The sequence below is a fragment of the Mus caroli genome, unplaced genomic scaffold (assembly GCF_978045245.1).
Source record: "Mus caroli unplaced genomic scaffold, Mus_caroli_1 scaffold_15, whole genome shotgun sequence".
NCBI lineage: Eukaryota > Metazoa > Chordata > Mammalia > Rodentia > Muridae > Mus > Mus caroli.
The window spans coordinates 90,766,826-90,794,080 of NW_028227270.1; the positions used below are offsets into that span (position 1 = coordinate 90,766,826).

Genomic DNA, 27,255 nt, shown 5'->3' on the forward strand with positions numbered 1-27,255 from the left:
TAAACAGGCTGAGAAAGAAATTAGGGAAACAACACCCTTCTCAATAGTCACAAATAATATAAAATATCTTGGCGTGACTCTAACTAAGGAAGTGAAAGATCTGTATAATAAAAACTTCAAGTCTCTGAAGAAAGAAATTCTAGAAGATCTCAGAAGATGGAAAGATCTCCCATGCTCATGGATTGGCAGGATCAACATTGTAAAAATGGCTATCTTGCCAAAAGCAATCTACAGATTCAATGCAATCCCCATCAAAATTCCAAATCAATTCTTCAACGAATTAGAAAGTGCAATCTGCAAATTCATCTGGAATAACAAAAACCCTAGGATAGCAAAAACTCTTCTCAAGGATAAAAGAACCTCTTGTGGAATCACCATGCCTGACCTAAAGCTTTACTACAGAGCAATTGTGATAAAAACTGCATGGTACTGGTATAGTGACAGACAAATAGACCAATGGAATAGAATTGAAGACCCAGATATGAACCCACACACCTATGGTCACTTGATCTTCGACAAGGGAGCTAAAACCATCCAGTGGAAGAAAGACAGCATTTTCTTTTTTTTTTTTTTTTTTTTTTTTTTTGCCTTTCTTTTTTTTTTGCCTTTCTTTTTTTTTTTTTTGATTTTTAATATTTTATTGCATATTTTCCTCAATTACATTTCCAATGCTATCCCTAAAGTCCCCCATAGCGCCCCCCACTTCCCTACCCACCCATTCCCTTTCTTTTGGCCCTGGCATTCCCCTATATTGGGGCATATAAAGTTTGCAAGTCCAATGGGCCTCTCTTTCCAATGATGGCCGACTAGGCCATCTTTCGATACATATGCAGCTAGAGACAAGAGCTCCGGGGTTCTGGTTAGTACATCATGTTGTTCCAACAATAGGGTTGCAGATCCCTTTAGCTCCTTGGGTACTTTCTCTAGCTTCTCCATTGGGAGCCCTGTGATACATCCAATAGCTGACTGTGAACATCCACTCCTGTGTTTGCTAGGCCCCGGCATCGTCTCACAAGAGACAGCTATATTTGGGTCGAAAGACAGCATTTTCAACAAATGGTGCTGGCACAACTGGTTGTTTTCATGTAGAAGAATGCAAATCGATCCATTCCTATCTCCTTGTACTAAGGTCAAGTCTAAGTGGATCAAGGAACTTCACATAAAACCAGAGACACTGAAACTTATAGAGGAGAAAGTGGGGAAAAGCCTTGAAGATATGGGCACAGGGGAAAAATTCTTGAATAGAACAGCAATGGCTTGTGCTGTAAGATCGAGAATTGACAAGTGGGACCTCATGAAACTGCAAAGCTTCTGCAAGGCAAAAGACACCATCAATAAGACAAAAAAACCACCAACAGATTGGGAAAGGATCTTTACCTATCCTAAATCAGATAGGGGACTAATATCCAATATATATAAAGAACTCAAGAAGGTGGACTCCAGAAAGTCAAATAACCCCATTAAAAAATGGGGCTCAGAACTGAACAAAGAATTCTCACCTGAAGAATACCAAATGGCAGAGAAGCACCTGAAAAAATGTTCAACATCCTTAATCATCAGGGAAATGCAAATCAAAACAACCCTGAGATTCCACCTCACACCAGTCAGAATGGCTAAGATCAAAAATTCAGGTGACAGCAGATGCTGGCGAGGATGTGGAGAAAGAGGAACACTCCTCCATTGTTGGTGGGATTGCAAGCTTGTACAACCACTCTGGAAATCAGTCTGGCGGTTCCTCAGAAAATTGGACATAGTACTACCTGAGGATCCAGCAATACCTCTCCTGGGCATATATCCAGAAGATGTCCCAACCGGTAAGAAGGACACATGCTCCACTATGTTCATAGCAGCCCTATTTATAATAGCCAGAAGCTGGAAAGAACCCAGATGTCCCTCAACAGAGGAATGGATACAGAAATTATGGTACATCTACACAATGGACTACTACTCAGCTATTAAAAAAATGAATTTATGAAATTCCTAGCCAAATGGATGGACCTGGAGGGCATCATCTTGAGTGAGGTAACACAATCACAAAGGAACTCACACAATATGTATTCACTGATAAGTGGATATTAGCCCAAAACTTAGGATATCCAAGATATAAGATATAATTTGCTAAACGCATGAAACTCAAGAAGAATGAAGACCAAAATGTGGACACTGTGCCCCTTCTTAGAATTGGGAACAAAACACCCAGGGAAGGAATTACAGAGACAAAGCTTGGAGCTGTGATGAAAGGATGGACCATCTAGAGACTGCCGTATCCAGGGATCCATCCCATAATCAGTTTCTAAACACGGACACCATTGCATACACTAGCAAGATTTTGCTGAAAGGACCCAAAGATAGCTGTCTCTTGTGAGACTATGCAGGGGCCTAGCAAACACAGGAGTGAATGCTCACAGTCAGCTATTGGATGTATCACAGGGCTCCCAATGGAGAAGCTAGAGAAAGTACCCAAGGAGCTAAAGGGATCTGCAACCCTATAGTTGGAACAACATTATGAACTAACCAGTACCCCGGAGCTCTTGTCTCTAGCTGCATATGTATCGAAAGATGGCCTATTCGGCCATCACTGGAAAGAGAGGCCCATTGGACTTGCAAACTTTATATGCCCCAATATAGGGGAATGCCAGGGCCAAAAGAATGGGAATGGGTGGGTAGGGAAGTGGGGGGCGCTATGGGGGACTTTTGGGATAGCATTGGAAATGTAATTGAGGAAAATATGTAATAACAATTATTAAAAATTAAATACAAAAAAGAAAAAAAAAAGAAATAAGCCTAGAACTATTAACTGAGAATATATGCCACCACCATATGGAACTCACTCAGCAGAGATGAGTACATTAACAATTGAAAAGAAAATGATATTTTGTTAAATTAAAGTTCCTTCATTCTGTATATTAAGATTTCACCTTACTAATGTAGTAATGGGAATTAAAAATAATCATAAAACCCTGTGCTTTTTAATTGCGTGCTTATTCAGTATGTGTGTTTATTTACTATGGGGTAGCAGATGAATTACTTTCCTATTGCTACTGTAAGTAATTTGACAGGCTCATTATTTCACCGGGTGGACTCTGACTGAAATCCATAGATTCCTATTCATCCAGTGCTATGATGAGGATGTAAGCGCCACTTCCTGCTGCAGCTTGTCATCGGATCAGCTGATAAATGTTTGGGAGCTTTACTGGGACGATCCCATGACATGAGTCCTAGAACTACAGATTTCAGGATTGAGGCTGACAACATGTGGTGAAACTAGTCTGATAAGAGAATTCTAACAGACCCGGCCCTCGTGACCATTCTATGTTTTATGCTGATCTGTTGACTCCTAAGCCGTAAGCGTCAGCTTATGCTTTTTAAACATCTAGATTCATGATGTGGATGCTCTTTGAGGCCTTGTTAATTTTTCTAGACATATGGGACATGAGCAAAACCTGATCTCACCACTCCTCCAACTGGCTAATCAGGTATTTAAACGTGCCCAATAAATTGCCAACCTAGACAGATGGCAGCAGGCCCATGTAAAAATGTAGGACCAGACTTTCAACTCTTCAACAACAGAAATCTGCACACAAGTCCAGTGAGAGACGTTAATGTGGTGTAAGTTCAAAGATTAAAGATTCCCCAGGAGACCAGACACTCACTAACGTTTGAGAGGAAGATTTAGCAATGTGTAAGTTTTTTGGATGAATCAAAACACTTCCCAATCAGGTAGCCTTAAGAGCCCACCTACCTGCTAACTCAGTCTACTGGGACATGGCCCCCTGAGACTAAGACCAGCAAGCTCAGGCGGATGAAAGATCTGTTTTAGGGGGAAATTTTGGTATATAAAGAGGAAATATCATAAACTTCATAGTACAACTCTGTTTTCTCCCTTTCCCTCCATTTATATAATCTTTTAGAGAAGAAATCCAGACACAGACTTCCTTATTGGACCTTTGGTCAGAGGGCTCTTGGCTTTGGGGGGTTGTTTTCTTCTTTCTTCCTTCTTTTTCTCCTTCTCCTTCTCCTTCTCCTTCTCCTTCTCCTTCTCCTTCTCCTTCTCCTCCTCCTCCTCTTCCTCTTCTTCCCTCCTCCTCCTCCTTTTTTAAAAATGAGCATTTGTTTATTTATTTATTTATTTATTTATTTATTTATTTATTTATTGTAAGGGACTGGGCTTATTATACCTATCTTCATATTTATTTTTATATTTATCTTCTTAAGACATCCTTTTCCCACAAAGGTTTAGAAACCTGTCCAGCCACTAGAGGTCTGTACTATCTATCTGTGGCTTTATTAAAGTGTAATTTGCAAGTGTTATGTGGTAGATCAGCTGAGTTCATTTCAAGGGTTACTATTAAATAGGATGGGAAACAAACCATCCCTTTCATTAAAAAAAAAAAAAGTGTTTTCTGTGGGGTTGTAATGATGACTCAGCAATTGAGAGCTACTGCCCTTGCAGAGGACCTGAGTTTGGCTCTAGCACCCATGAAGGGTTGGCAACCAACTGCCTGTAAATTCAACCCGAAACTATCTGCCTCCCTCTTCTGGTCTCCAAAATCACATGCACTTGTGTGTGTGTTCTCACACACATACACACGTGCACACACACACACACACACACATAACTTAAAATAAAATATTTTAAAGTGTCTTTAAATGTCTGATATATATTCAGACAAATTGCCTGGTGTTTTATATAGATCTCTAATGTAGAATTCAAGAATAATCTTAGTAATTTCTACACACCCAAATGACCAACTCTATAGCCAAAAGAAACCAATTTGTCTTACAGAATGCATTAAAGTAGTCAAGTGTTTCTTGGTATTCTTTTGTGTTTGGGCCTGTGGTTGGTGGCATGTAATAATACTTTTCTTCACTGAACTATAACACAATACCTATTTTACATGACTCTGCATACATCTTCTAGAGCCTCTGACTCTACCATTCAGATAATGTTAGTATATACTTGGACATAGTATCAATCGAAACTGTTTTAGATATTAGCACAATGTTCACTTATATGAAAAAATGCTGCCAACTGTTGGGGTTTGTCTTGTGTGAATTCAGATGTTGAATTCTGAACCCCAAGATCAGGTTGCAACCTGGACATGGGCATTGTATTGACCAATGTGCTGAAAAAAGTGCTCCCCATTAATCTCTGATTGGGTAACAAAAAAGGCTAGAGCTCATGACTAGGCATAGGAGAGAGGATAGTGGGACTTTGGATCTATTAAGAGGTCTCAGGTAGGGACCACGAGAAGAAGGACAAAGGAAGGAGAAGAAGGTTGCCAGGAGGCAGGATGGACCATGAGCATGAAGCCAAGAGAAGTTCATCTTGAGGACATACATGCAACAGAGCAAGACATCTGGGGAGTAACTGGGCATTCTATGGTTATTAATAGACTAGTTGAGTTAGAATAGCTCAGAACCAGCTCAGTTTAGGCTTGCAGCTCATTAATAAAAATACCAGGTTTTTGCATCTTTTATTTGGGAGCTAAACAGAATATAGAGGGCCAGAAACCCCCAATAAAATTACAACTATAGCTAACAGTAGCAGTTAAAAGTAGGTTGCTTGGGAGAGACCTGGTTGGAAGTAAGTCCCAGATTTAGGTCCTGGCTGTGATGCTGTTTAACAATGTGTACAACCGGCTCTGTGGCTGTCAAAAAGTAGGCCCAGTAAGAGAAACTAGCCTATAGAGTTTTAAAACTGATATTAGATTTAAAACAGTAAAGCGAAGTGATGGATTCTTTTGCCCTGTATCAGGGAGTGTCCACTTAAAATGTTCACTGTTATTTTCTCAGTCTTCCTGTTTTCATTCGTGAAGTGTTAATATAATATAATGTCACTAACATGGTGACCTCCGGGCATGGTGAGGAGCAGGTAAGATCACTCCTCAATACCAGCTGCTCCCCCAGCTAGGCCACCACCATCTTCACACTTAAAACTGGATCACAAGTTGAGAGATTTTAAAGATGAACCACTCCTGGACTGACAATACTTTAATCTTGAGTTTTGATTTTTAAGTGAGAATACTACAACATTTAAATTCTTTTAAATATCACCTTTTTTTCTAAATTGAATGACAGCTTACATCTGTGATTCTACCAAATAGTAGATAGAAATCAGCTGTAGAGATGTCTCACTAGTAAAGAGCACTGGCTGCTCTTCCAGGGGACTCAGGTTCTGTCCCCAGTAATCACATGGCAGCTCACATCTGTGACTCCAGTTCCAGGGAATCTGATGCCCTCACACAGACATACATGCAGGCAAAACATCAATGCACATAAAAATAAACAAATCTTTTATTAAAAAGAGAAAAAAATGGGAACGAGTCAAATAGACACAAACCATTTTTGGAACAGTTGGCAAGAGTAAAGAGAAAGGTTAAAAATCTGTTCAAATCCAATGAACGGAAGAAAACAATCTATTAGAGCTCTTAGTTGCCATTTCAGGATTCCACCAGCTCTCACTGAGAGATTATAATTCTCTCAGACTGTGGTCGTTGCTGGGGGGGGGGAGGGCGGTTAGTTTGCTTGCTTGTTTGCTTGCTTGCTTGCTTGTTTGCTTTGCTTTTCCAGACAAGAAACCCATGGGGATGGAATTTGAAGCTTCTTATTTTGGAAGGGATGCCGATTAAATTACAGGCATCTCTTAGGCGACTGGATCATCCCTTGCTGTTGGAACTCACAGTTCGGACTGCCTCGTTTTGCAGGGAGCATGGACGAGAACCATGACGGGATGCTGATGTATCACTAAAAAGGTTTGATTCGGAGAAGGGCTAGACTTGGGCCGTTTGGCCTTTCCATGAAGCCGTTTCAAAGGACTCACTGAAGTTATACAAGAGGTGCCGGCCCCCTGAAGTCAGCAGCAGAGGTACTGAGGCCCTGGCAAAGACGTTTCGATTGATCTTAACATAAAAGCCTTTCGTGGTTTTTGTCTGAGCAAGAAAGAACTCATGTGAGGTGATGTATCCTGTATTCTTAAGCAGGATGCTTCTGGAGAGGGCTGCCTTTTGTGTTCTCATTCACAGGAGTGGTACTAGGAAACAAATCTTCACTTAGTTATCAATAACTGACTGAGGCTTGAGTACTTACTAGCCTGGGATTCAACCGCAAAGATTCTTTGGAGCTCAAATTTCAGTTTAAAAGCCATGCACCAACTGATATCCAGATTTTTTTTTATTTTGTGGGTTCAACACAACCTCATCTTTAGAGCCGCCTAACGTTCAAGCCTGATTCCCTTGGGAGATTGAGGAAGAAGGTAGAGGGTACTGAGTGCCTCTGAAGAGGGGAATCGGCTAGGGAAGAAAGCTGTGAAGTGGCAGGGACCCTGATAAAGGCCATTCTAGCCTTTCCCCAGCTGGTTCTCCCAGCAGAATTCGGGTCAACCTACTAGAACTGCATTTTTATGTGATATAGCCCCTGCTGCACAGCAATTACATATACAAGGTGACCCCGTTTTTAAGAAAGTTCTGGGCTCCGGGAATGTGGTGTATATCTGTAATCCCCGTCGGAGGGCAGAGAGTTCTAAGTCAGCCTAAGCTATATATGTAGCGAGGTTCTGTTTCAAAAAAAAAATAAATAAATAAAAGTAAATAAAAAGTTATGAGTAGGTCTATATTAGTTGTTTGAAAGTTGTTCAAATAATACTTGGTGCTCAGAGATGTATTCACACCAAGTCAAACAAGTTTTCATGTATACAGGACCAACAAAAGCAGTTTCTTATTATTAAATACCTTTTTAGTAGGAAGAATGTATATTATGCAAAAGGCTTCATATAGCATAATTTCCTATTAAGTCTTTTACTAATAATCATCTATAATTACTGACTTATCAAGGTTTAGACTGTTTGAAAAACACTTTCTTGACAGAAACATTAAGGAAATTTTTCTTTGGAAAGTAATAGTAATGGCATTGGTCTTTTTTTTTTTTTTATCAGAAATTACATTACTTTCAAAATCTCTTAGACTCTAGAACACCCTAACCCTTGAGCTATTATAATTTCCTTCAATGAAGGGAGCTTTGCTTTTTTAAAATCATTTTTTTTCTATTGAGGAATCCTCTAACTCAAGCCCTCTGTGGCAGCAGGCCCTCTTAGGAGAGGGATGACATCAGAGATGTCTTTTCTCCTTGGGGCCATTAGCTGGAAATAGTAACAAAGACCTTTACTTAAGCTGTAGAAAATCTAATTAACAAGAATGATACTGTTAATCGCTGTGTTCTTGCTTCCATCCCACAAACACAGATTGCTGCGTGCATTTGCTCTCTCACCCTCATTAGAAGTCTTGAATGATGGCAGAGCAAGAGAAGACACGAAGATTAGGAAAAACATCACCCATTAAAAAATAAACACTAAAGTAAACATTAAAAACAATACCAAATACAAATAAACACCATAATGAACAATAAAACACCACCAGTTAAAAATAAACATCAGAATTCCTTGGTCTCATTCAAATCATCTGTACATCTCAGAGTGAGTACATTCAAATTTTTCCTAGTAAATACTTTTATTCCTTCTTATGAAGATGGATGGTCAAATAAACCTAATACCATATATGTATATATATGCATACACACACACACACACATATATATATATACATATATACATATATATATATATATATATATATATATATATAGTTTCTTACTGAGCTTGAAGATAAAATAATGTAAATGGAACAAAGAGTCCATGAAAATACTTTGACTTTGGTAATATCCCAGGACTTAAGCTACAGGGTTTCTGAGGACACAGATGTATCACTAAACGTGATCTACTGGCATTGCAGTAAAGCTGTAAATCTCTATTGTTTACAGACCTGTATTTTTCGCCCCAGAGACAGGATTCAACCAAGATCACAAGTGTAAGTGAAGTGTATCTGAAGGATGCAAAGCTCCAAGCACAGACGTTAGGGGTCTGGGAGAATGGGTTGTATCTATTGGGGTTCTATGAGTTCTAGTCACTATCACAGGTCAAGTCATTTGTGGACCTGGTTTCTACTTAAAATTCTTAACTGGAATGATTCATTGTATATCAAAATATTTTGAGTTTCACAACCACTTGAGCTTTAAAGTTCTATCAGTTGCCTTTCTTAGGTCCATTCTAAACGTGCCTCTAGCTTCTCTCGCTTGGTGTCTTTCAGTGCTGCATGTCACTTGCTATACCCTCTGCCTCTGACATGTCTTAAGTTATAAACGTTCCCTCGTGCTTCTCAGAGCCTCTGCCTGGAGCAATCTTCCTTCAAATGTCCACATAGTTCTTTTCTGAGCAAAGGCTTCTCTGAACATCACATTAAACCTGCATCAACCTCTGCTCACACTCACTGCTCACACTCACTGCACATGCTCACTGTTCACTGCTTATGCTCACATTCAGTGCTCACTACTCACTGATCACTGATCACACTCCCTGCTCATACTCACTGCTCACTGCTCACACTCACTGTTCACTGCTCATGTTCATACTACTCATGCTCACTGCTCACACTCACTGCTCATACTCCCTGCTCATTCTCACTGCTCACACTCCCTGCTCACTCTCACTGCTCATGCTCAATGCTCCCAGAAAGGATTCTCATTCTTTATGCATTCAACATTTTATAAAATTTACTCAGTTGATTTTCTCTCCATCCACTGAAACTTGTATGAGACCTGGAACATTTTTAAAGTGTGTGTGCAAGTGTGTGTGTGTGTGTGTAGTGTAAGTATATGTATACATGTTTACATAGGTACAGTCACTTGTATATATGCTTGGGTATGTAGTATAGGTATATGCATGTGTGTGCATGAAGTTTAAGTGTATGTATGCATCATGTGTGTATAGGTACATTAATATTTGTGTGTATATATGTGTGTGTGTAGTTATATGTATACATGTATGTGTAGGTACACTCACTTATGTGTGTACTTGTGTGTGTAGGTATATGCATGTAGTATAAGTGTATGTATGTTTGTATAGGTATACTTTGTGTGTGTGTGTGTGTGTGTATGTGTGTGTGTGTGTGTGTGTGTGTGTGTGTGTGTATGTGGGTGTGTGTGTGTGTGTGTGCAGATCAGAGTTTGGCTTTGGGTGTCTTCCCCCCTTCACTCTCTGTACTATTGTTTGAGATGGGATGACTCACTGAACCCGTTGGAATGACAGGCCCACAAACCCTGCCAATTCTGCTCTCCCTCCCACTCACTATACCCAGCTTTCTTCTGGGTTCTGGGGATTCAAACACATTCTTACATCCTTATTCTTACACTGAAGGAACTTTACCAAGGGAGCCATCTTCCTGACCCCTTGCCTGGGACTTTCATCTCTGTTCACACCTTTGGGCTCTGTGTTAACTAGCATGCAGGTTTCCAAAAGTACCACTGACTAAATGCCAGAATCTCTTGCAAAATCCACTGCTGAATAAGGGTAACATGTGTATCATCTTTATTAAAAATTCATTATGCCAAGATATTTACTTGATATTCCAGTCTTGTAGTTAGAGGAAATAAATCTTAGTTACCTCACAGTTGCTCAGTGACTATCTCCTACACTGTGATAGTTGAAAACTGAAATATCACAGGGATTTAGACAGTTAAGTAAACGTGTGGAGCACGGGCACCAAGAGTTGGGGGTGTGTCTGTGACAAGGAGGTGAATTAACAGACCATCCCGCAGGAAAGGAATTCAGTTTTGATAAAAGAATTTATAGCCACACTCTCTAAATGAAGTCTGTTGGTCTTCAGAGATGCTCTTTAGCTACTAGTAGGCAAGAGTCCAAGACAACATTTGTAAAACCACACTAATTTTCTTATCTCTTCTCAGTATATACTCCAGCCTAGGTATATTCCTGACTCTGTGTTAAGACAAGAATACTCAACTGCTCAAATCTGATCACATTTGCTTCCCAACTAAATGGCATCTTCTTGTGAGAGATAGACCCCTCTTTGGTCTTCAGCATCAGATTACTGTAAACCTAACCAATCTGGAACGCTCAGTAATAAAGCTGATGAAAATTAATTGCATATATTGAGCAAAAGTTCCCCATGAAATTAAATTTTTTAGCTTAAGAATTTTAATTGTTATAATGAATTACTTAGAAAGACTGCAGAATTACTTTCTCTTGGGGGATAGACAGACAGGCAGTTAGATAGATGGATAGATAGATAGATAGATAGATAGATAGATAGATAGATAGATAGACAGATAGTAATAGAACCAGAAAAGAAAAAAACTGATGAAACACAAAAATGTATGATACCGTAGCATCTTCCTTAACTAATGTAAAGTAGCATGTCCACAGGTGGAGTTCTATCTACCCATGTTAGTTAGCAAAGGAATCAGGTTACCAATAATAATCTGTGTTTATTAGATAATTTACCATATAAACCAAATTACATTTTAGTTTACTTAAAACACACATACACACACAAATACAAAATGACTAAATCCCCCGCCCCCCCCCCACACACACACACTGGAAGCATTCTGGGAGTTGTATTTTATTGTATTCTATTACTTCTGCTGTGTTTGAAAAGTGACTGGTAAGGTTGTTGTGACAAGAGGACTAGCATTTGTGACATCCCTTTCTCAAAACTAGGCTGACAGCTGACTTCAAATCCTGAACTTCAACAGTGAAGGCAATTTTGTGTTTAATGTTCGGTCTTGTGCAATTGTGTTATTCCAGGAAATAAACAAAATTGCATTGCTAGGGATAATGACTAGAATGTATTTGAGACTGACATTTTGTTAATGGAACATTTGGAAACAGGATGAACAAGAATTTTAAGAACATATTCATCCAGCAGTTAATTGTATTCATTAAAAACAAAATCAAATTGCTATTATCTGTAGTGTGTGTAAGCCAAATAAAACTAGAGATGTCCAAAACACAAGTGCTTTGTAATTTATTTTATTTGGCTCACCAAATTATTTATTTTAAAAACCACCACACATCAATCCGTTTAAGTTAAGACAAATGAGACACAGCTCTTATTCAAAGAATTCTGAGACCTTTACTGAAAGAAGGACGATGGTGATGTAGGTAAGTAAGCCAACTGTCACATCCGCGTGTTAGTCCTTAGCTCAAAGTGACACAGGTCCCTTCACATCATTAAAAAAAAATTAAGAATATAACACTAGACTAATAAATGAAATATTTAGGTATACAAGCTAATATGAAAGGCATGAAGGGGCCTGTGACGGCTGTAACCCAGACCATGGGCTCTAAGTAATCATGAATCTCAAACTGCTTTAAAATGCCCAGGTTAAAAGGAGCGTATAACTCTCCTTTCCCTGGCCATGAATGTTCACTGTATTCTTTCAGACTGTGTTTCTTGCAGCCTGTCAAACAGAGCGGCTGTGAGAACTGGAACTTTCTACATCTGTGTCACCCACCAAAGACATGTCCACCAAACACTTGAGATGCTCACTAGGAGCTGAGAGGCCGAATTTCTATTTTCTGTAGTCAGAATTAATTTATATTTCACTTTCAGTACCCACATGTGATCAACGGCCATAACACTGGGCAGTGACTGTCCACAGACTGTGTTGGCGACCCAGTTTTTTATTCTTTTAAACGTCCTATTCAGGCTTCCCTACTTGTAAAACGTTGGTTTCTAACATAAACACTTTGAACCTGTAAAACAAACTCTAAAATGCTGTTTACACATTTCAATCAATGAGAGATCAGAGTTCCCTGGTTGTAAGCTGGTAAAACTTTTAAAGGGGTATTACCGAATTCACAAGGTCTTCGGCAAACAAGCGGCTTCTGTGTTCAGCATAGCACTTACAGCTGGGAATGGGGACTTTAGGACTAGTTAAACAGAAACCGGGGCGTCGTTTCCAGTTAGAAGGATTTGTAGAGCATCAGTCCCTTAGCAACAACAAAATGGCTTCTCAGAATGAAGAATATTAGTTTTGTTAGCCTTAAACTGAAATGTCTGAAAAACATCTATAATGACGTTATCTTCTGGGTTTGCTATTCTTAAGCAAGGTGTCATCATTATTTGGAACGTATTCCTGCAAGTGTAAATGTCGGGAATGGATGTCTTTGGATGTATAGGGAAGAGAGGCGGGTTCAGCATTAAAACCTCTTGTAGAAGGCGCACTCTGATTGGTCGCCTGTCTTCCTCCCCCGGAGGCTGAGCTCCCTCCTCCTCAGCGCTGTCTCCTCCGCCAGGGTTTCTATCACTATGCTAATACACGACGCTCAACAGCAACTTGAGAAGGGAAGGTTTCGTTCATCTTACAGTTTGTAGTCAGTCCATCATCCCAAGGAAGTCAAGGTAGGGACTCAAGGCAGAAACCTGGAGGCAGGAGCTGATGCAGCGGCCATGGAGGAGTGCTGCTTTCTGACTTGCTCCTCATGTTTTGCTCAGTCTGCTTTCTTATAAACCACAGATCTACCAGTCCAAGGATGGCACCACCCACAGTGGGCTGAGCCCTCCCACATCAATAACTAATTCAGAAAATACCCTACAGATTTGCCTACAGGCCAGTGTTATGGAGAGGTTTTCTCAATTAATAACCCTTCTTTCCAGGTTTAAGTCCAGGTTTAAGTCAAGTGGACAAAACCAAACCAGCACAAGAATTCTTAAAATACATCATGTCAGCTGGACATGGGGCTTGAGGTCCTTATAAGCCTCGGTACTTGGGAGAGAAGCCACCACAGGAGACTCAAAATGCAAAGGTGACTGGGTAAAACTAGGTCTCAAAATAAAGGTTAAAGGAAAAAACTCTGTTGTGACTCAAGAGTACATCGTGTATAAGGTCCTGGGTTCAATCCCCAGTAGCGTACACGCACGCACACACCACTCACACGCACACATGCATACTCACACCAAACCAAAACCAAACTCCAAAGATACACAGTGACAACTCTGTAGAATGTGACTATTTTTATCTTCAAGATTAAAGTAGTCCTAAATAGTTTCCTCACACCACTACCCTGGGGTACCTTCCAGATTTCCTACATGCCAGTGAGGAACAAAAGCAAAGTCACTGGTAACAGTTATATACCCACCCACCTAGCACCCAGCCAGCTTCTGCTTCAGCAAAGTGGAATCACGCATTCCGGACCGCCACATGCTGCCTTTGAAATCTCTCTAAATAGAATGGAGAAGCTGCAGGCTTGTTCTCTGACGTTCTCTTTCTCTTCTAGTTGAGTAAATGAGAACCGCTTAGTAGAAAACGTAAGTAAAGTCCACTACAGAAGAGCTGGCACTCCGAAACAGACTCGGAGCACTGTGTTACTCTCCAAGGGACCAGTGTCCTACCCTGTGACCCCGTGCCTCTCTCAGGCTTATCTCAGGACTTACAGGACCTCCCTCTCTGGCTAATATTACCCCATGTTATCATTAGTTTAGGGGAGAGGTTTGCAAGGGGAGACTCAGAGACATACCAGCTTTCTGAAAGTGAGCGGGTCTAACTTTAAGGTTTTGGTCTTTAGGCCCCCGACTGTGAGTAAATGCATATCTGATGTGGTGTCTGAGAAGACCACAGCCATTTCCTAGTGAGTCTCTTCACCACTTTTGCAGAAAGAATGCAGCACAGGGCCAGAGGGCTCTTTGACAAAGGTTTGCAGACCTGACACATGGTTTTCTATCAATCCACAAATGAACGGTAACGACGATAGTGTTTACATTCAAAGTTGTAGAAAATATTAAGTCATGTATCAAGAAAATAAATTAAAACTGGAATTTTATTCTTCCCTGCCTATCTCACCATTAACTATCAGGGAACACTACTGGAAGATATAATGTAGGTATGAGACCCTTACCTGGTGATGGCTTTCTTGGAGGGTTGCTGTGATTTATCCAGACAAAATGCCAGCCATTTTATACCAATCTTTCATATGTTAAGTCTGGAAGAGAATATTAAAGAATATTAAAGTGATTCACAACAGTGATCAGATTTTAATTTTTTTAATTAAATAATTGTTAATCCTCCACATTAAGACTGTGTGAGGAGAAAATGAAGTCACCTGATCCACGCTGACAACTATTTTCTCTAATATGGAGTTATACTGTCTCAGACGGTCTCTTCCTGATACCGATCAGCATCCTTCCTGGGGTCTCACAGATACTAGGCAAGGGGACAGGACTGGAGAAACGGACTCTGAAGTCACGTTGCCAGATGCAGACCCTAACAGATTGGGTTTTTAACTCATGAATCTGCAGTTAAACCTTGCTAAATATTGTTTTTATTATGAGGTTTATACAAGTGTTACTGTACTATATTTTGAAATTTCCTTTATAGAAAGTTTTCCTTTTCTGCTTTTCTTTTTCTTATAAGTAAACCTGCATGTTATACAAACATTGCTCCTGAATAATGTGAACTTCTTTCTCTAATTTTGTCTCTGGGTCACCTCCCAGAGCTGCTTCTCTTGTTATTCCCCCAGCACTCAGTGTATATGCACGCACACAGCTGGGTAGGTTCATGTTCTCCCTACGAAAATGTTCCATCTCTGTTCGTGGCCGCCGTTAATCTGTTCATTTTATTTAGCATTATAGTTATGCAGAGCGTTCTCTGTCAGCACAGTTAAAGCAGCATTATTTCTTGATAATTTATTTAGCCAGCCTGCTCTTGGGGCCTTAAATCTTTTTTTTTTCCAGCTTCCCTTTTGACTGCAATAAAATGTTTCAATGCTCACGTTCATGTGTGGGTATTTTTATATTTACATGAACATCATCAATGGCACAAGTCCAAAATAGAATTGTTGAACTAAACTCTTTGCATACTTATTAATGGTCTGATAGATATTTATAAAATACTATTTATAAAGTTTACAATAAAAATCTGATGCCAAAAGTCTAGGTTTTTGCAAAAACCCCTTCTTTATGTGTTGTTTGGATTGGCATTTCTGTACCTATGGATGAAACCGAGTTTCTCAACTTCCAGTGCTTTTCAGGAGTTCTTCTACTCGAATTTTACTTAGCGGTAACCTTTGCTTATTCTTTCTGTTGGGCAGTTCATAGTCTCTCCTGTTAAAGAGTGCCTGCTATTTATAGACGCTAATGTTTTACATGTAATGTGGGGCAGTTTTCGAAAGCTTGCAGTTTGTCTCTGGGATTTATTTATTGTGCTGCTTATCATCTCCTCTTTGTTTTAGATAGATAAGTTCATCAGCAGCCTCTGTTATGAGTTCAGAAGACCGTACAAAGTTTATTTTAATCTGCAGAGTCGCTGAGAAGGACTGTGTAGCGGGGACAAGGAAAACCCAATATGAAGGTCATCTTGGCTATGCTATCATAACAGCAGGGTTTTGGCATTGTCTTCATTATCAAAAGGTGTTTTGCTAAGAAGATTTTCCTTGGCAATCCTAGGATGCTGTGAAGGCTGTGGGCTCTTTCTAAGACTACACTTTGGGGAGAGAATTCAGGAAATCATCAGAGTCACAGTACCCTTGTTCGTTGCGCTAACAGACTCGGGCTAAGGAGAGAAAGGCAGAGTGAACTATGAGGTCATTGGCTGACAGTCCATAGCAAACCCAAGGTGGGAATCGAGAGTCACTAAAGAAAACTGAGAGTGCATACACAGACTCTTGAATGAGTTCAGGCTATCCGGCCTGAAGCCTTTTAGGCCTGTTGTACTTTCTTTCTTCAGCTTTTTGTTGTTGCTGTTACTTCTTCTGCTTTACAAATTTTCAGGCATCAGTAAAAACAAAAGAAATTATTTTCCTTATAAGCCAGTGATAACAAAACTAAATTACTTTCTTTAGAATAGCAAGAACCTAGGTCTGACTTTCATCGTATTTTGACAAGAATTATGGATTCTACAAAGCCGGTGTATACAGAGTGGTACTTGTGGTTGCATTTGTCATTAAATGTTACTAACAATATAAGATACATATACTACGACTTTATACTTCCTTATCATGTTGCTGAAAATTGTGGCAGCTTGGTTCTGTTAGCGAACCTCTTCTCGCCGCAACAGGTCAAGTGTCAGAAAGTATTTAAGAAGCCAATGTGTGGGAAAGACTGCACATCCCCTGCCATTGCAGAGAAAGAGGCAGCATCGAGCTGTGCGCCGTGAATGGCTGGGACGCATCACGGTACAGTGTGTTTTATTCATGGTACAGCGTGTGACATCATCTGAACGGAAAGACAGTTATTAAACCCAGCTTAATGGGACGTTCTCATTCAAGAAGAATTACACGCGGAGTTAGAATCATGAATGGAATTGAGTTGAAAACCATGAAAAATGTGGGTCAAAGAGTAGAGAAAGTTTCGATGATAAAATTGTAAGCATATGGCCTTCATTGGAAGAAGTACAAATGAGATGTTTTAACATGTTTAGAAGAATTAAAAAGGAAGCTGTCTTGCTCACAAGCCAGGCTTTGTGAAGTCAGTGAGGGTGGTCACTGATACTCTGTCTTGTTAGCACTGAGAAGCTCTGCCTGCGAGTGTTTCACGTGTTCTGTGTACTGCTTCCTCTTTCACCCCCACCCCTGCATGGCTGGCATCAGAGTTGAATTTTGCTGCAAGCCCTCCCGTAACTGTTAAATTCTGTATTATTAAAGCCGCCTGCAGGCTTCAGTCCTAGATCGCAGCAGCAGGTAAAATTCATCACTGAGAAAAACTGTGACAACTGTCCTGATGGCGGAACAGGCTTCTCAGGCATGTTTCCAGAGAATCTAGGCTCAGCTCAATCTTCCAGCCAACATCGATGATGCTCTGTCGAAACAAAAAGTATTTGGCTAGGTCTGTCTAACAACTGCCAGAAATCTGCATACATTGAAAGGAATCCTTCAGGAACCAAAACATTTAAGATTCACTGGCTTAAATGAAATCTCCACTTGGCTTGGAGCTTGACCACTTTATATCTAGAATCTACTACAGTGTTTATAAACCAGGCATTAGGTATGTAAGAGCCTATGCTGAAAGCTGGGAGTAAGATGTGATTTGAGTTAGCATCTACACACAAACCGGTTCATGTTGTCCTGGGGAAGAAGCATGCATGCTAGACAAAGACTCTACTAACCAACTTACACTCCCAGCTCCACCACCCCCCCAATTGTAAAGCCCATCAGCTTTTTAGAAATGTTTTATAAACCATTTTGTATATCTTTCAGGTTGCCCTTGAACTCCTGATTCAATGGGACCTCCTGCCTCAGTTTCCCAAGCAGTTGTGACAATAGACTGTACTCTGTCCAGCTACATTTTTAGAAAGCTTGACTGAGATACCAGTACTGCCCAGGGTCCTCTGCTCACATGCACATTAAATGGTAATACTGATATTGTTTTAGTAGTTCCTCCAACTGATAGCTCAAATTTCTAGATTTCTTATTAGTGTTCTTCAAATCAAATACTATGAATAAAACAATCATTCTTAATGTTCTTCTTCCTTTAGTGAAATAGGTCTTGATTTCCGATTATAACTTTAATTAAATCCTTAGACCATTAGCGTTCATCCAAAAGTAGGTTGCCTAAGGCAGGACAGACAATGTGACAAAGAACATGACTTGTTTGGGCTGTGGATTATCGTGTTTAAACCTTAAGTGTCAGTTACCATATTTGGGTCATCTCTTCATCTCCACTATTTCTTAGTATCCAACTGGTAACATGAAGATGGAGTAGAGACCATATCATAAAGGTTTATGAAGGTTAAATAAAAGACACAGAATGAACACTGGGGCATTGGTATATGATGAATACATTTTGGCTTTATTGAAATGTTATTTTATTTTGAGGGGAAAAGGAAGTTCTCTGCATGGCCCTGGCTGTTCAGGAACTGGATCTGTAGAATTCAGAGATCTGCCTGCCTCTGTCTCTGTCCGCATGCACTTCCACTGCCCAGTTTTAAAACACTGTCTTATACAAAGGCCAAGAAAACCACAGCTAAGGGAATCATTTTAGGCGAGGCGTGGGTACCAGCGTGTGTTTCTGTCTTTGACTCAAATCACCTGGGATTCCTGTGAAAATGCAGGTTTTTAGCCTACAAGTCTGAGGCTTTACATTTCCATGAATTCTCAGATGATTCCCAGGAGGCTGGGCTGTGGACTATGATGGCACCTGAGGTGACTAGCTAATGTGACAAGCCTGAACAGAACACAGAAGCTTGACTTGACTCAACACATTAAACAGCACAGATTCAAGGCTTCGGCCTTTCATTGTCTTTGATTGATCTTTTCATTCTCTTTACTTTTTCCTAGCCAGTAGTTCTTTAGATTGAAAATTACATTAATGTCTATGTCCCAAGGAGATTGACTTTAAGCCTGTGTTATGGTGCATGTGTGTGTGTGTACACGATGGGATGAAACACATCCCATTGTCCTCTGGCATGAGGAATTTGCTCAGTGCTTAGTAAGAAGCTATGAAGGTGTAAGATTAATATTAATTAATTAATTAATATTAAGGTAGTTCTCGGGAGGAACAGAAGGAGCTGCCATTATAGGAGGACCAAACAATTCAGCCACACAAGACATCTATCTCATCTGAACACTAGGACAGGAGGCAGAGTGGTTTTTTTAATCTTCTCTTTCTCAATCCGCGTGTAGCCTGACCAACAACTCTGCAGGGCAAAGACCGTTTTTATGCTTTGACGTGTCCTCAAGGGCTGAACGTCACTCTGCTCCATGTAATTGCTTTTGCCAGAACCTGCTGCTGCTGAGGCCGATTTCACAGACAAGTCTTCATGTCTTAAAGCAGAGCATGATCTCTGGTTCATAGAAAACAAGTGAATGGCTAAGCAACTCAGAGCATTAATTAGCAAGCAGTGAGTCTCATTATAAGCGAGCACGTAGCCACACGCATGTGTTTTCAATATTCTTGGCCTGCAGTTAACTGAGACAAATAGTTACGTTCACTGGCCTAAAGAGACTTTTACCTCTTGGTGATGATCACAGTGTCTTCTATGTATACAAAATGAATAAGAAGTTCGTTGATCTAAACTAAAGGACCATTAATCATGTGAGCTAAAATTGGGAACACATCCAGAGTTAGGAAAGACATGCTGCCATAGAAGCAGTGAGGTCTCTGTGCTCATCTGTTTCCCAAACTTTTAAATATGATAAACATAACAGAGCCTAAGAGCTTCAAAACCCTTGAAAATGTTCTTGGGCGTGGGAGTTATAACAGTAGCTAGCAGGTTCTAAACACTCAATTCTACTTAAGACCTTTAGAGGAAACACCTATTGAGGAGCCAGAATAAAAGCAAATTAAAGTAAGTGCTTCTAAATAGACCTATAAGAATAAAGTAGGAAAACAAAGAAAAGCAATCCTACAGTCCTCAAACCACATGAACCTCTTTGTTATTAAAAAAAAGAAAGAAACACTAATTCATTTTTCATATGCCAAGGATTTTTTCTTTTCTGAATATCTACTATGAAAAGAATTAAAAATCAGCAAATATTTCATGGTAATACAGCAATGTCCATTTGTCATCTCTATGAATGTTCTAAATATAGACTTTGTTTTTGAATTCCCATTTGTCAGATTTTATGTTAAAGAGATAACTCTAATGAAACTTATTTATACCACTTTGGATTCCTTTTCTGGAAGGGAAACACTATATTTTAGAGTCGTTAATGGTTTAATAGTAGTCACTTGCCAAATCATTTGAATATTATCTTCTGCCACTTAGGTAGTACTGGTTAAAAGTAACTGTAGGTATCAAGTCATTAAGAAGTTGCTTTTTAGAACCTAAAATCCAGGGAAAGGACCAGGTACAGGGATAAATAAAAGGCCCAAGGACAACAGCCTGGGCTGGGAAGCCAAAACGTGCAAATGGGACAGGAATTCGGTCTCTGTCCCTAGAACAGATTTGAGAGCAAAATATAGCAGCTCTCAACTCTCTGCTTGGAAAAGGCATCATGAGAGCACAGAGAAGCCACACATCTGTAGTTCAAACTATGCTTCAAAGTCCTTGCTGGCAAACACTTCCTCCGAGCTGGGATAAGTATAACATTAAACTTTTCTTTTCCTTGTCACAAGCAAAATTAGTTATCACTGTTAATTAGTAACACAAGATCCACACAGTCATAAGTAGCAGCAGTCAAAGGCAGCAAAAATATGCTCTGAAGTAACGGAGACAATTCTTCCCCCAAACGAGACAGGACACAAAGAAAATGAAGAAAGCTGAACTGTACATGGTGTGTCCTTCCTACACTGACCAGGGTAAGGCAGAATGACCGGAGCTCAGCAAGCCTCACTCAGACACTGTGATGAGCAAACATTTTGTAAGCCTCTGGATAACAGGTTTTCACGTAAGAGAAAACCCACTCTCTTCTAAGGTGGTGGATGCAGAGTTAGTCAATCAGTTAGATGTTCTCTGAGTTCCAAGGAAGAGTAAAACTAGAAATCCAAACCTTGTAAAGAGGAAAATAAGCCAACACCAACAACAAAAACAAGGAATCCAGGAAGAGAAGAAGGGCTCAGAAAAGTCAGTCAATTTTAACACCTTGCAACTTGAGGCCCCTCCCTAAACCTTAAGCAGTATGTATCATACATTACAGGAATTGTCACCTGTGATTTGAGGATAGACCTGTGGACCTCTCACTAAGAAACATTTGACCAGAGATGTTAACAGTTTCAAAGACTCTTATCATGGGATAATAAGGTAACCAGTCTAGACTTTTATGTAGTCAGCAATAACCAAAAACCAGAAAGTATTAAGGTTTTAAAAGACTGTAAGAGACCTTCTGTGCAGTGACCAGAGACTCAGAATTGTTAGATAAATAAAACACTCTTAATATCACACAGCTAATTCAAGGTAAGAACAAGGAGGGTTCCTGGGCATTAGCAGGAAATTGATCCTGTGGATGGAGAAGTGACCGTCCAAGTGGGGCCTTAATGGCTCCAAAAAGACTTCGGAGATAAGCAAACAGGATAGGTAGTGTTTGTTTGTTTGTGGTTAAACCAAGGAGATGAAACACTAAAACAAGCCTCTTGGAGTCCTTATATTTGTAAAGTGGGTTAAGGCTTTTGCTAGGGGCAATAAATACAGGGACTCGGTGGCGGTAACTCTCAAGAAAATCGCTTTAGGAATGAAGTACCTTGAAAAGGGAAACAATTACTGACTGCAGAGAGCAGGCTGTGGGGCTGCTCTCTCTCTCTCTCTCTCTCTCTCTCTCTCTCTCTCTCTCTCTCACTCTCTCTCTCTCTTTTCCTGGAATGGCACAGGAAATTAATATTGACAACTTCCAAATGAGACCTCAGGGCACACAGAGTGCCCAAATTTTCCTGAAAAAAAAAAAAAAGACGTCTCCCCGGAGTTGATGGTGGGTCTTTATGCTTAAGGACATGGGCAAACATGGACACCCATAGCCTATTCTCCTGTGCTTAACCACAGACAGGGGAGCAGGTGAAGTCTTGAGTAGGATTGGCTTAAATTTTCTGGAGACCACCGTAGTCTGAGGTTGCGGAGACCTTGGCCTAAAGGTTTCTCAGGAAAGTGAAATGAGATAGAAGAGTGGAGAGCCCTGCTCTCGCTCGCTCGCTTCATAACTGAATCGGAACCACTGAAATCCAGTGAGGACTACAGGCCAAGACAGCCTGCTGAGGTGCAGCCACCAGCTTCTCCCCACTTCTGACTGAAGAATCAAAGTGTGGCTGGGAACACCTGTGGTTATGGCGTTTGGCCCCACTACCATCTATGTGATACTGATGACCCACTAGTAGAACCCGCACAGAGAAGAAGGAGAGAAGGCAGTTCAGGGTCACTGGCAAACAAAGGTGAGGCTGGGGACAATCTTAACTTAAGCTCAAAGTAGCACAACTTCAGATGTTTGGCCCCGCGGTCATACAGGCTACGGTTAAATTCAGGCCACAGCTAAAATACAACAGTTATTTAAAAGCACGGTGGAAAACTGACTTGCTTGCCTCCCATTTCTGTAGATTTCTAGCCTGTACTCGAAGAGTTTGATCAAAACATTATGACTCCTTTGGACCACGCTGCAAACGAGCGCACTTCCCTCCCACCTGATCCGGAGAAGGGCAGCCCCCTCCAGGCTCATTCCGCTGGCCTGGAGTGAGCTAGCTCCCCTGGGTCCCCCGGGTCCTCCGTGCCCAGTACTCTAGATTCAGATGTGGTTACAAGGAACCTACCCCTCCCGCCCCTGATCACCACGCTGGCGGGACGCCTGGGCTAGGACTCACCCGGGAGAGCGGCAGAGCTGGGAGAGCCGCAGCGCTGGTACTGGCTTCGGCCACCCCAGCGACTCACCCCAGCGACCGGTGGATCAGGACTCAAGCCCCGAGTCCTCTCCGGCCAGACAGCATCATCCAGTCCCTCCCAACTGCCTGGCGATCAGCAGCGAGGCACTTCCATATTTATAGCCTAGGGGGCGTCGCTGCTCGGCAGGTTCCAACCCTAAGGCTTTGCACTCCTTCCCTGTCCCGCCCCGCCCGCCCCGCCCGCCCCGCCCCGAGACCCTCTGTCCAACCCTCTCCCTCTCCAGTTTCTGAGGGAGTCTTTCCTGCTGCCAGTCACTGGTGTACCCTTCCAGATCCAAACTCAGCTGGTCCTGAATCCCACATCCCAGCCTGAAGTGTTGAAGATGGAGGGAGGTGGGCGTAAGGCCACATGAACTGACTCCAAGATAAATGCTCCACTTAGAAAGAAGAAAAAAGAAATCTTGGAAAAATTTTAAAGATGAATTAAGTAACTCTCTTTCTTCGCTGTGGCTGACTCAAAATTTGAGGCCTGTGTTGTGGATTACAGATGGCATGGATTAATTTCAGAGTTGTAAAATAAAAGATTATCAGTTCCTCCTAGTTTACACGTGGCTAAAGCTGCATTTATTTAAAAATAAAAACAGACTGCCAAAAAAAAATAGCACAAAATATTTGAGAACAAAATGAACTCAATTCTAAATTTAAGAAAGAAAGAAAGGAAAAGAAAAGAGAAGAGAAGAGAAGAGAAGAGAAGAGAAGAGAAGAGAAGAGAAGAGAAGAGAAGAGAAGAGAAGAGAAGAGAAGAGAAGAGAAGAGAAAAGGGGAAATACATTCTGCAGTGTATCACGAGGCCAGAATTACTCTGATACCAAACTCAGGCAGCACAGTACAAGCCCACTTCAGACTAACAGCTTCTATGAATGGAGATGCAAATCTTAACGAAGTGCTAGCAATTCAAATCCAGTGGAAAAAGAAAAGAATTGAGATCACAATGTGTCCTGCTCTGAGTTACTCCACATTGTGCAAAACAATGGCTTTCGACTGCAGAGTTTGTATTTTACAAGCAGCATTGACTCCACTTAAAGTGAAAATGCAGAAGTAGAATTCACACCTTGATGGGCACATAAACGTCATCTGCCTGGCACCAGCCACAAGGCACAGATTAACAACTTATTTCTTAAAGCAGAAAGACCCCACCACCCCATGCTCCACGCCCCACTCCTTAAAAAACAATCAAGGTAAATGGAGACTATAGCCTCACATGCCGATGTTAATATCAAATCTGGGAAGCCAGGAGTGACAGCACACTGGATTGGCAAGACTGGAAAAGGGTGCAGCTCTCTCTCACCTGAGCCCCATGAAGAGAAGAAGCCCTAAGGCTTCAGGGGTAAGAAGCCATTATCTTACCAGCCCTCCTAGGGGCTTCGACTTAGCTCAGTTTCTGCTATGATGTAGCTGTTCTATTTGAAGTGACACATCTGCCCACTTGTGTGTCTCTACCTGACATGAAACAGTCTCCTGGGCTGAGTCCTGCACTTGGCTGCTAAAGCCTCTGCCCCTGGCTCAGCTCAAACCTTGACTTTTAGCAGCAGACCTCCAGCAGCGGTTATCTCATTACCATAGAGGCCCCTTTTGACCCTTTTAGCTATCCTGCCTGCTTCTCAAGCATCTTTGCAATTCCCTGAGTCCTATTAGATACTCTTCAATCCTATGTAGCCCATGTGTAAATTACATATATGTGTGTGTATATATAGTGTGTGTGTGATGTATAGTGCATAATCTGAAAGTTAATGTTCATAGGTCAGATTGGAATAAAAGGGTCTGTGTTTCTGCATTTGCCTTGTCAGGTTATCAAGGAATTGGAGACTACTTAGCAAATTGATTCTTACAAAGTCAATATTCCTTGTGAATTTATTGTTATCCAATAGATTCTGGCATTGTGAAAAGTCACAGGCACGTTGGTTGAATCTTTGCAAATATATAAACTCAGTTTTTAAAAGTGCAGGTCTTCTGTTATGAAACCTGGAACAAAGACTCTGCTGGAAGATAACAGAAGCAGCGCCCTACAGGAGACAAGCTCCGGACAGGGCTCCCTGAACTCTGTTCCCTCCAGAACTACAGCCAACAACTGACAAATGAGACCCCATGGAAACTAAAGGTCTTCTGCACAGGGAGAGAAACAGAATCAGCCAACTGAGTGAGGTGGAGGCCCACAGAGTAGGAAAGAATCTTTTCCAGCTACACATTAATTTCCAGAATATATAAACTATTTAATTATACATGATATGCATATAAATTATATTATATATAGCATGCATATGAATTATGTATAGTATATAACGTGACATTTAACATGTAACATGTGACATGTAGCATATACCATAACATGATATATAATTATGGCATTTGACATATGACATAACATATTGTATTAACACATAACATATAATATATATATTTAAGTTATTTAACTATAGGATTAATTTCCAAAATGTATAAGTAACAAAAAACAAAGTCAAGAAAACACAATTTAAAAATGGCCTCTGGATCTGAACAGAGTCCTCTAAAGAAGAAATAACAGTGGCTAAGAAATATATTATAAAATGTTCAACATCTTTAACCATCAGAGAAATGAAAATTAAACTAGTCTAAGATTCCATCTTACAGCCCTAAGAATAGTGAAGATCAAGAAAACAGGTGTTAGCAAATGTTATTGAGGATGCAGGGAAGGGGGAAATTTTGATTGAGAACTGATGCGGCCAATATGGAAATCAGTGTGGAAAATTATTGAAACTCAAAGTCCATCTGCCATGTGACCCAGCTACAACGCTCCTTGTCGTAATCCCGAGGGACCCGCCATCTACTCCACTGTTCTTGCTCATCCACGTTCATAGCCACTCTATTCATTATAGCTGGGAAACAGGAACAGCCTAAACGTCCTTCCACTAATGAATAGATGATGGAAATGTGGTTCACAGACACAGTGGAACAGTACCCAACTCTAAAAATGTAAAATAAAATCATGAAATTTGTAGGTTAAATGGATGGAACTAGAAAGTATTACACTGGGTAAGGCAACCAAAATGTAACCTGAAGTATCCAAAAAAAAAAAAAAAAAAACAGGAAAACAGAAGGAGATTGTGAGCAGAGGGGAGGAGAAACGCTAGAGAGGGGTAGGGGGAGATCTGTGTTACAAAATGGAGAAAATGAGGGAGACCTATACTGGACAATAGGAAGGGTAATACATAGGGAGAGGGAAGGAAGAGAAAGAAATAGCAGCAAGAGTTTAAAATATGTGTGCTTGTGTGTGTGTGTGTGTGTGTACATTTAACTGAGTTGTGCCACATGAGGTGATAATGATTTTCACAAGAGCCATACACTACCTTGCCATAACTCCAGTGTTAGCCATGGGAAATCTTCTATGTTGTTTTCCAAAACAATATGGGCTGTTGGCAATGCCCTTAGCTGTTCTCCAGAACTCACAGGTAAGACCGTTTCTGAATACACCACACGTGTTGGACACGGGAGTTGGAACTGACCTGCAAGCCTAAGGACTTGCTCACAGAATGTCAGAAGGTGATAGGCAGGCTGCCAAGGGAGAGACTAGAAAGCCTATGAACCACAATGGCCGAACTGGCCAGATACAGCGGCACTTTTATCTTGGGGTAACCAATAGCTGCCTAATTCAAGTTAGGGCCCACGCCAGAGGAAGAAATGCATGCCTGCTACTGTGCCTTGCCAACTACTACTGGTAGCTGGAGACATCAGAGACCCAAGAGAAGAACCTACTACTGCCATTGTTCTATATCAATACAGTTCCTAAGTGTATTATAAATATGAACCTTATCCCTCAGATAAGTCTAGCTCTTACTCCTCATCAAAGAAGCTCTGTTTTCAGCAGATGATGGTTACCTCAGAGATGCAATATGGTACTAAACAAGGCCTGCATAATGACAAACCCAATTAGCATGCCAACATAAATGGGAGATTCTGGAAGCTCCCACCTCCAATTAAGAGCTCAATGGCTATAGAGAGAAGAGAATCCATTTTCTCCAGGGGTAACCTGATAGGTCAGCCCTAAGCACACATACATCCTAGCAATGCTAGATGGGCTCAGTGGGTCACACACACACACACACACACACACACACACACGGTGGGGAAGAGGACA

The 27,255-nt window shown here is 40.8% G+C and overlaps 1 protein-coding gene across 2 annotated transcripts in view; it reads right to left on the bottom strand.

Moving 5' to 3' along the window:
- LOC110307911 (type-1 angiotensin II receptor A) overlaps positions 1–23,233 on the bottom strand; it is a 53,002-nt gene extending 29,769 nt beyond the window's left edge. Inside the window, exons 1-2 of one of the 2 annotated variants that reach the window (XM_021180177.2) lie at positions 23,067–23,233; positions 14,750–14,833 (exon numbers count right to left, since the gene is read on the bottom strand). The gene's annotated coding sequence lies outside the window, so the exon portion shown is untranslated. Of the gene's footprint in view, positions 1–13,220; positions 13,410–14,749; positions 14,834–23,066 lie in introns of those variants that run through there. The other variant, XM_021180178.3, reaches the window with a different exon arrangement.
- Between the last annotated feature and the right edge of the window lie 4,022 nt (positions 23,234–27,255).